The 10,107-nt window shown below is 33.6% G+C and overlaps 1 long non-coding RNA gene across 1 annotated transcript; it reads right to left on the minus strand.

The window, feature by feature from the left end:
- Positions 1–212: 212 nt before the first annotated feature.
- Positions 213–9,728, minus strand: LOC142219797 (uncharacterized). The gene is made up of 2 exons (XR_012717774.1): positions 9,645–9,728; positions 213–589 (listed from the first exon to the last, which is right to left on the minus strand). It is a non-coding gene; the product is annotated as an uncharacterized LOC142219797 (long non-coding RNA).
- Between the last annotated feature and the right edge of the window lie 379 nt (positions 9,729–10,107).

Raw genomic sequence — 10,107 nt, forward strand, 5'->3', positions numbered from 1 at the left:
CACAAACAATGTTTACTAATTCAGTAGGGGTGGTTTATGGTATCATATATTCGGCCCCGCCCGAATTTCTACTTTACTCACTTTTTTTTATGAAGTCGCACCTTTCCAGCACCATATGGCGTTTATATCAAAATACATAAAGAAATATAAAGATGAAAATCTAAAATTTTCAAATCCCATTATTCCTAAAATGAAATATAAAAACCCAAAACTTTCATGTGGGTGGCAGTTGCACTGCTTTGAATTCTTTGTGTTATCATTATTTTTATCATATCAAAGAAACAACTTCCATAGAATCTTAATTACTCTCTTCCTTCGACAGCAATTGTGCTACTGGTAAGATCAAAATTCCAAACGAAAATAAATCCAAATTTTTTGTTCCAATCCTTAATACCTTCGTGTTCGTGTTTTTTCTCATTTTATGGTTCGATCTTGGTTTCGTCTTCCGCACCAACTGGAGAAAAAAGATAAAGTGCAAACTTTTTCATAGAGATTTTGTATTTTGGTTTTGGCTCACAGAGATCTCCTTCTAATCTGTTTGGATTTCACCTCCGTTCCCTTCAACATATGGTATGGACTCCAACAACATCTATTGAATAAATTACAAAATACTTTTTCGATTACCAATTATATATGATTTTGTTTACGAAAAAAATTATTATATTTTTCCTGTGTTTCCTGTGTGAATATACGAGTATGTTCGCTTGTCCAAAAAGTTGGATACACACTGCCTGGCAACACTCAAAGTCTCTTGGTCCCAACTCAACGCAAGTATATCTATCGCATATGCATGAATCCATGAAAGACCAACAAATGTTTTCATGTGACAAGTCCATTATTTGTCCACTGTCGAAAGTATGTTTTAATTAAAAATCTTTTTAGTAGTGACTTAAGGGTTTTTTAGGGATTCACATAATATATTTTTCAGCCATGCCATAGAATTTACGGTTCACGAATGCAAATAGCTAACGGACTGAATGTTGCACGAAAAATACGGGGGTCATATATTTGAAGACATTTAGTGAAACAATAAGACTCAAAAGGGGGATCATGAGCAGAAAAAAATGGACCATCATGTCCTGCCATATGTGACCAGAAAAAATGCGCTATCGTCTAAGAAGACAAAGGAATGAATGACAATATCTTTTCTCATGTTTTTGTATAGTACAACCGGCTTACAATTTTCAAATGAATAAGATTTTTTTATGTGTTGTCCTTTTTAAAGACAACCAAAAAAAATAAAACTTTTACTTGTTTTCATTTTCTTTGAAAAAAACCAAACGCAACTGCAACAAGAGCAAACATAAAACTGCACTAAACTTAAGCAGGTATCCAGAGATTGTTAGTCTGCGAATGGAAAATAATATGTGTCATTCCGCTCTTAATGTGATGAGGAGAAGTAGTGAATTGACGAGCATGGTATATTTTTACCTCAGCGACGGTCACCCAAAGAACACGGTGTTAATAAAAACAAGTACATACGGCCGCAAGTTCGGCCAGGCCGAATCTTATGTACCCACCACCATGGATTGCGTAGAAACTTCTACGAAAGACTGTGATTTAGTCCATACATGGTATATATTAGACAAAAATGTTATGTATAGTTAAGTCTACAAATAATTACGAATCGATATGAACTTTTTGTACGTAGAGAGCCAGAATTGAAATATGGGGGTGGCTTATATGGGGGCTATATACAATTATGAACTTGATATGGACCAATTTTTGTGTGATTGGGGATCGATTTATCTGAGGGCCATATATAACTATAGACCGATATGGACCTAGTTAGGCATGGTTGTTAACGACCATATACTAGCACAATGTACCAAATTTCAACTCACTCGGATGAAATTTGCTCCTCCAAGAGGTTCCAAAACCAAATCTCGGAATCGGTTTATATGGGGCTATGTACGATTATGGACTGATATGGACCACTTTTGGCATGGTTGTTAAATATCATATACTACCACCTCGTACCAAATTTAAAACAGATCGGATGAATTTTGCTTCTCCAAAAGGCACCGGAGGTCAAATCTGGGGATCGGTTTATATGGGAGCTATATATAATTATGGACTGATAGGAACCAATTCCTGCATGGTTGTTGGATACCATATACTAACATCACGTACCAAATTTCAACCGAATGGCAAGAATTTTGCTCTTCCAAGGGGCTCTGGAGGTCAAATCTGGGGATCGGTTTATATGGGGCCTATATATAATTATGGACCGATATCGACCAATTTTTGCATAGGAGTTTGAGGCCATATATTAACACCACATACCAAATTTCAACTGAATCAGATGAATTTTGGTCTTCCAAGAGGTTCCGGAGATCAAATCTGGTGATCGGTTTATATGGGGGCTATATATAATTATGAACCGATGTGGACCAATTTTTGCATGGTTGTTATAGACCATATACTAACATCACGTACAAAATTTCAGCCGGATCGGATGAAATTTTCTTCTCTTAGCGGCCTCGCAAGCCAAATCGGGGGATCGGTTTATATGGGGACTATATATAATTATGGACCAATGTCGACCAATTTTTGCATGGTTGTTAGAGACCATATACTAACACCATGTACCAAATTTCAGCCGGATCGGATGAAATTTGCTTCTCTTAGAGGCCTCGCAAGCCAAATCGGGGGATCGGTTTATATGGCGGCTATATATAATTATGGACCGATGTGGACCAATTTTTGCATGGTTGTTAGTGACCATTTACTGACACCATGTACCAAATTTCAGCCGGATCGGATGAAATTTGCTTCTCTTAGGGGCCTCGCAAGCCAAATCGGGGGATCGGTTTATATGGGGGCTATATATAATTATGGACCGATGTGGACCAATTTTTGCATGGTTGTTAGAGACCATATACTAACATCATGTACCAAATTTCATCCGGATCGGATAAAATTTGCTTCTCTTAGAGGCCTCGCAAGCCAAATTTTGGGGTCCGTTTATATGGGGGCTATACGTAAAAGTGGACCGATATGGCCCATTTGCAATACCATCCGACCTACATCAATAACAACTACTTGTGCCAAGTTTCAAGTCGATAGCTTGTTTCGTTCGGAAGTTAGCGTGATTTCAACAGACGGACGGACGGACGGACATGCTCAGATCGACTCAGAATTTCACCACGACCCAGAATATATATACTTTATGGGGTCTGAGAGCAATATTTCGATGTGTTACAAACGGAATGACAAAGTTAATATACCCCCCATCCTATGGTGGTGGGTATAATAACACGGTTGTCACCTAAGATCTAAAATATGGTGGTTTTGGACAAAAATATTTTAATAGTAATATTTATTAGTTAAAATATAGTAATATTTATTAGTTAAAAGAACATGGAAACTGCATAAAATATTATGAGTTTTAAGCTGTTTTTGAATTTTGCTCAAAAATGAGCTGAAAAAAATGAAGACCCTATTTTATAGGTAGCTATAAAACTTGCTAAGGTTAATTTTGACCAACAGCCGTAACCATTTAACCCTCTAATGCCCCAATTTTTTTTGCCAGCTGATTAAATATTCAATGTTAACGACACAAAAGCAAGAAAACGAAACAAGAAAAAATTATGTGGTTAACTTCAGTATATGCTGCAAAGCCTCTTGAACAGATTTTACAAAGTTTTCTTTTTATTTTACCCATGTTTGTTGCCTTAAAGTGTGTTTTACTAAAAGCTTACTGATTTTACGAAGCCCGCCTAAAGGCGGGATTGAGAATTAGAGGGTTAAGCACCAAACCTTGGAACAGGAGCCACGGAGCCATTTCGAACACTGGTTTTAAGAAACCATGTTTAAAAAAAAACAAAAACTTTGAAAAATTAAAATAAAAAAGAGAGAAAGCAAATTTAGTAAATTTATTTGCTAACTAATTCATTGTGTTATTTGTGTTTGTAATCTCGAGCATCAACTATCCAGCAAAAAAAAAATGGAAGTTGTAGTACTCATTTTACCATAAAGTTTAAAATCATCGTAAACCTTTTTCCTGATATGAAAACCTCATCAAGGATTGACTCATATTTTGCTATGAATATTGTGAACATTTGATCTGAGGTTGGTTTGCATGATTCACAAAAGAAATCTAAAGAGTATAATTTTTAAGTGTCTTTTAGCTTTTTTGAATAACTTTTTTTTTTGCTGTAGCTGCAACTTCTTTGTTTGCTTGAAAGCATTGTCAAATAACCTCAAGCATTTCTTGGCATACCAGCAGCAGCAAAGAGTGTAGCAAGAACAACAAAATGCAACATACATCTATACAAATACAAACACACATTCCGGTACATGTATATGTGAATTACAGGCATACAGGTAAATGTTTTATTCTAAAAAACCAATGTGACTAAAATACATTTTGGATTTATGCGCGATTCCAACATCGATAAGAACATCCAGATACCCTTCTCATAGGATTTGCGTCACAAAACGAAAACGAAAAATTTATTTACAGATAGATTCTCTGATCAAAAAATTACTGAGAAAGCATTTGACTTAAAGTATGATAACAAAGAAATTGCTCATGGTCAAATGAGGAAAATATGGTAGATCGGTCGACACTTCGTACGAGCTGTTACTTTAACATGGTGAAAGACAATAGTCTTCTTTGCCAAGATGCCCAATATGTTTATTACTTTATTCAAATTTGTGAAACCAAGAATAGTGTGGTCATCACCTTTCCGATAGGACAGTTTCGCCTTCTTAAAATGCAGTTTCATTTTTTGGTTTATTTCTCGGTCTCTGATTGATACCATTGAACCCATGTTTTATCGCTGTCAAGAAATGGCAGAAGTTCCCACTTACACCTAGCCATGCTAATTATTGCACAACCGAAAACACTGTCGCGTAATGGTTAGCATGCCATGAGTTCAATCCCTGTTTCGACCGGACACCACGAAGCTTTTGAGTGGTGGATTATTCCGCCTCTGTAATGCTGGTTACATTGCTTGAGTGTTTACTGGTTTCACCGCAAAGTTAATCGCCATTTGGGCTCGGTTATAAAATTGGGACCCCTTGTTAATCAGCTAAAAAAAATCATCGCATGCCTAAGACTAAAACAACCCCAAACTATTTCTCAATCTTAACCGATATCAGCTATATAATGATGGGAATGAATGTGAATAAAATTGGACGATTAGACGAATAGGCATGAGATATATGAAGGCCTTGATAGATAAAAAGGCAGGTACCTCTTGATAGATAAAAAGGCAGGTACCTCTTTAGTTCTCCATACGTTTATACAGAGTTTATAATTTGAACCGATATGAACGAGTTTTCGCATGATAATTAAAGATCTACTTTTTATCCGGATTGAATTAAATTTTTTCCTCCAAAAATTCCGAGGTTCATATCTAGGGATAATTCTGGACCGACATGGACCATTTTTTGAACGTATCGAATTTTAATCGAATCGGTTGATATTTTTCCTCCTTGAGGCTCCGCAAGCCAAATCGGTGAATCAGATTATTTAGGGTCTATGCCTAAGAGTAGACCGTTATAGCAAATAAACCAATAACAAATACTTGTGGCAAGTTTTAAATCGATAGCTTCTCAGCTAAAAAAGCGTCGGCAAAAAAAGCAATGAAAACATTCTTTTAGATCCGGAAGTGGTGCAAAATAGACGCAGAAGCGATGAATTTAACATGGGCTTGTCACAGGACGAAAGTCCTCCATTTCAACAGCCGTTGCACCGAATTTGCATCACTTCTTTAGGTGTGATCCGAATTTAATATTGTGGATGTAAATTAAAAAATTATGTGATAGTTTGTCAAATAAATAATCTTTATAATTTTTTAAAATTTTTAATGGATTCTAACGCTAGTCGGAAAAGTTTGATCTCAAATATTTTCAAAAATTCAAAATTTTTTCAGATTGGATTTAGCATTTTTTCAACAAAATTTAAATGATTTGTACCATTTTATGAATTCTTACTCTGTTTTTAACCTATTTGAAATAAAAAAAGTTAAAATTATCCCTTAAAAGTATGAAAAAACCAAGTTATAAAAATTGAATTAAAATAACTTTCTGGGTAGTTAAAATAAAGAACATCATTGGGAGTGCATCTTCTGGAAGTGCTTTTAAAGTTGTACCTTTGGAAGAACTTCAAAATTGTTTTGCTGGGTTGTTTCTGTTGGAAGTTAGCGTGATTTCAATTGACGGTCGGACATTTCTAGATCGATTCAGAATTTTACCATGACCCAGAATATATATATTTTATCGGATCTTAGATTGTTACAAACGAAATGACAAAGTTAGTATATGATGGAGGATACAAAAAAATATTTTGCTGAGTTGGATATATTAGCTGAGTCAATTATTTTTTTATAGAATCACAAATCATCACATAAAAAATCAGACACATAAATGAATTGAATTAATTTCTCCCAGCCAGATCTATACTAAAGGCTGTGGAAAGGTTCATTCGCCCGAACCGAAACATGTACAGTCCAGGCGTGTAAGGATTTGTATCTGGCGTTTTCTTTTCAATGGCTCTATTAACCATGTTCCTTAATCTATGTCTGTCCATAAAACTCGAAAAATAATTGTATAATTAGATGAATTGAATTAATCAAAATCTCCAATGACTGTAGAATAGGTTTGATTTAAAATATAGTTTTTCCCTAAATTTTACTTAATTTTTTTTGTTAAGTTCTATTGCTTTTCTCTTAACGTTATATTCATACATTGAAGTCTTCCCCACTCACAACGATGATGCATAAATATGGCAACTGAATAATGGAGACATCCAAATAAAGTTCACCATATGAGACAACAATTCACATGACGAGGTAGGTAGGAATATGAATATACGGGACATCTACAACGAATCCTTATAGACGATGGTAGTTTATGATGAAGCAACGGAAACAAAAGTACACATCACACATACACTGACATTCATGTATGCACTTAAATAAAAGTTTCACCTTCAACCCGTAAGAGCTTTAATCAGGTTTCCTGATGTTCTTCTTACTAAATTCTATTGACATATCACAATGGACCTTTAACTTATGAAAACAAAAAAAAAAATGAAATGAGAAAAGGCAAAAATTAATTAAGCAAAAGAGTTTAATGTACAGGGTTATTGATAATCGCCAATAATCAGTCAATGAATACTTTTTTCACTATATATGTTATCTTATACAAAGGCAAAATAAATAAATAATAATTGAAAAAATAATTGAATGTCTCTATTAAAAATTTGTAATCAAATACATTTTTATTTAATTAATTCTATGATCGATACTATCACTTTCGTGATTGAAGCAGAAAAAAAAACTGTGTAGACAATACAGACAAAAAAGAATTGGAATTAAATCAGTTATTGCTGCAAAAACATAATTAAATTACCTACTATTATTATTCCTATATTCGATTTTGTATTTGTACGATATTCAAGTTTCTCTGCCTCATATATTTCCTGCTCATTTAGTTACCTATAAAATTCTTAATCAATAATTTTATTTTTGCTAGCTTAGTTGATCCCAGTTATGATTAATATACCAAAACGAAAACTTTAACTTGAAAAATCCACAAATACCACACTTTATTATACATTTCAGGAAGCAATAAAATCCGGAACTCATTGCTCATTCCACTTGGAAATATCTCATCTTCGTTGTATACTAAACAAGAAAAAAAAAAAAAACAGCAGCTATATGAAGTATTTTCCAGAAACTGAAATATGTATTTTTTTCTGGTTGTTCGATAATAGCATTTCTCTCGCCATAATTTATCCAAATAACAAATTGGAATCGAATGCAGCGGCAACAGCATACCAGAATCAGACGGTTTCCATGCAATGGAAACTTTTATCATTCATTCGTATTTATGTATTTAGTTGGCGGAAAACAAACATAAATCGATCCAGCTATCCTCCTCTCTGGTCAATGCACATCGAACTCTTTTACTGTCGAATAGTTTTTTTTTGTGAAAAATGAGAACGGTCGAGTGAAGGAAACTTTTAAATGGTCCGGTGATTAATTGTATGTGGAACGTTTAGTTAAACAGTTCTAGTCCAAGGAGAGTAATGCTCTGCACGTTCCACATGAATTTATCATGATTAAAAAGCACATAATTACCTCGACTCATCAAAGGCATCTCGAACAGGTAAGGCAAATTAATGGTCAGCGATAAATTATCAAGCGCCGAGCGTCGTGGACCAGTAAAAGCAACATCAAATAAATAATAACAATAAATGAAATGGATGCAGAGCAACCATTTACCAATCAGCAGGATGGGTATCTAGTCGATGACCACACATACACACACACAGCAGCTACTCCTTAACCACCATATCAAATAAACTGCAGTTGAATAAACTGAACTTTTTCTCATTGATAATTTGATGAGAATACTTTGGTTTAGTAGCATACTTTTAACCTCGCTTTTGGATCATTAGCAATTTGCAAAATGAAAAAAAAAGAAAAAACAATCATAAAATTTGATTTCTACACGCGCAGAAAAAATATGTTTGGACATGGTTGCCGCACCCATTTAATGATTATCTAGAGCATGTAAATGTTGCGAAAGCCATGTATTTTGTCTTTGTAAAAATAATTTTCGAGCAGAGAAAAATGTATGCTGGCAATAAACATTTAAAATTTTCTCAAATGCCGCAAACAAGTTCTATTATTTAAATGATAGAATTTGAAACCATTACATGGTCATGCACCTGACCATTCAATTTTTTTTTTTTACTTTTTGCAGGGAAAGAAGTATTTTTATAGGTTACTCTTGCATGACATTATAAATACATATAAACAATGAATTTGTTTATAAATAAATAAATGCAGTTAATGTTGTGTTTTCTATTCTCAAGTGGCGTCTTTTTTTCGACGACGAAAAAAGTTTTTTCATAAAGATCAAAACTATTTAAGTTGAGACCATGTCATTTTAACTGGAAGAAAATCATTTTTGACGAATACCATAACAGTTTAGACCGTGACCATTGTCTTTCGATTCAAACAAGATTCTTTTTATCAATATAATAACATTTTAGATGAGGACAATTTTATTTCTCTTAGAACCATGTTCACTGAGCCAACATGGTTGCAAGTGAAAATGTTACATGATCGCCGCAAAAATAGCTCCTATCGTATAATTTTGCTCTTCGAATATGATTGTGACTATTATGTTTCTACTCTGCGTGTACTTTATAAATATACACTTAACAATAGTTGAAGTCTATATAAAATACTTACTAATTACTGGCATTTGGTTTCGAATAGGTAATATTTGCCATACCTACACGTAAAAAATAAATAATTCTTTTCTACTAAACGAAATTCTAAACCAACGAACATAGTTTGGAATTTTCTTTTCGTGGTAAAAAGTAAAAAATGCATTATTTTTGTAATAACAGATGACATCTTTTAAAGGATCGAAAAACAATTTAATTTAATCTTACTCCAATATTTTTCAATTTTCCCCGCTGTCCAGCAAAAAAACGCAAGCAAATATTGAAAATGTTTGTATTGCATTCGAAGCAAAATTGGCTCAGAAGCTGTGAATTTTACATGACGGGAGTCAATTCCTTAAGCAGCCACTAAATTGATTTCGGATTAGTTCTTCAGATGTGATGCTTTTTCAGTATTTTTGATTTAATTAGAAAAATTAAGAAAACTTACAAAAAACAAAATTTTTCATAAATTTTTCGATTTATACCTCTAGGTAATACGTTTTGAAAAATACTTGCATATATTTTATTGAAAGTTCAACGCCTGCCAAGAATACACTTTTAAAATAATTGTTGGAAATTTGAATTATTTGACATGTCTTTATTTTATACTCGGTAAAATTCAGAAATTTTAAATTTATTAAAAGTACTTCTTTTGAAATGAAAACTAAGTCCACCTTTAGAAGGTTTTATGATTTAATTGGATATATCCAAAATTTGTCGTACAATTTCGAAAGGATCAATATAGGATGTGTGTATTGCATAATACACTCTAACGCAGAAAGGAATATGATCACCCCAAACATTTATCAAATTCAAAACGTTATTTTGGGACGGCGAACATGGAATATTTTTGTCGCAAAAATTTTGTTTTCTCTGCCGAAATCAGATAACACAAAATATCATTGTTGCAA

Source organism: Haematobia irritans, chromosome 1 (assembly GCF_050003625.1).
Source record: "Haematobia irritans isolate KBUSLIRL chromosome 1, ASM5000362v1, whole genome shotgun sequence".
Taxonomy (NCBI): Eukaryota; Metazoa; Arthropoda; class Insecta; order Diptera; family Muscidae; genus Haematobia; species Haematobia irritans.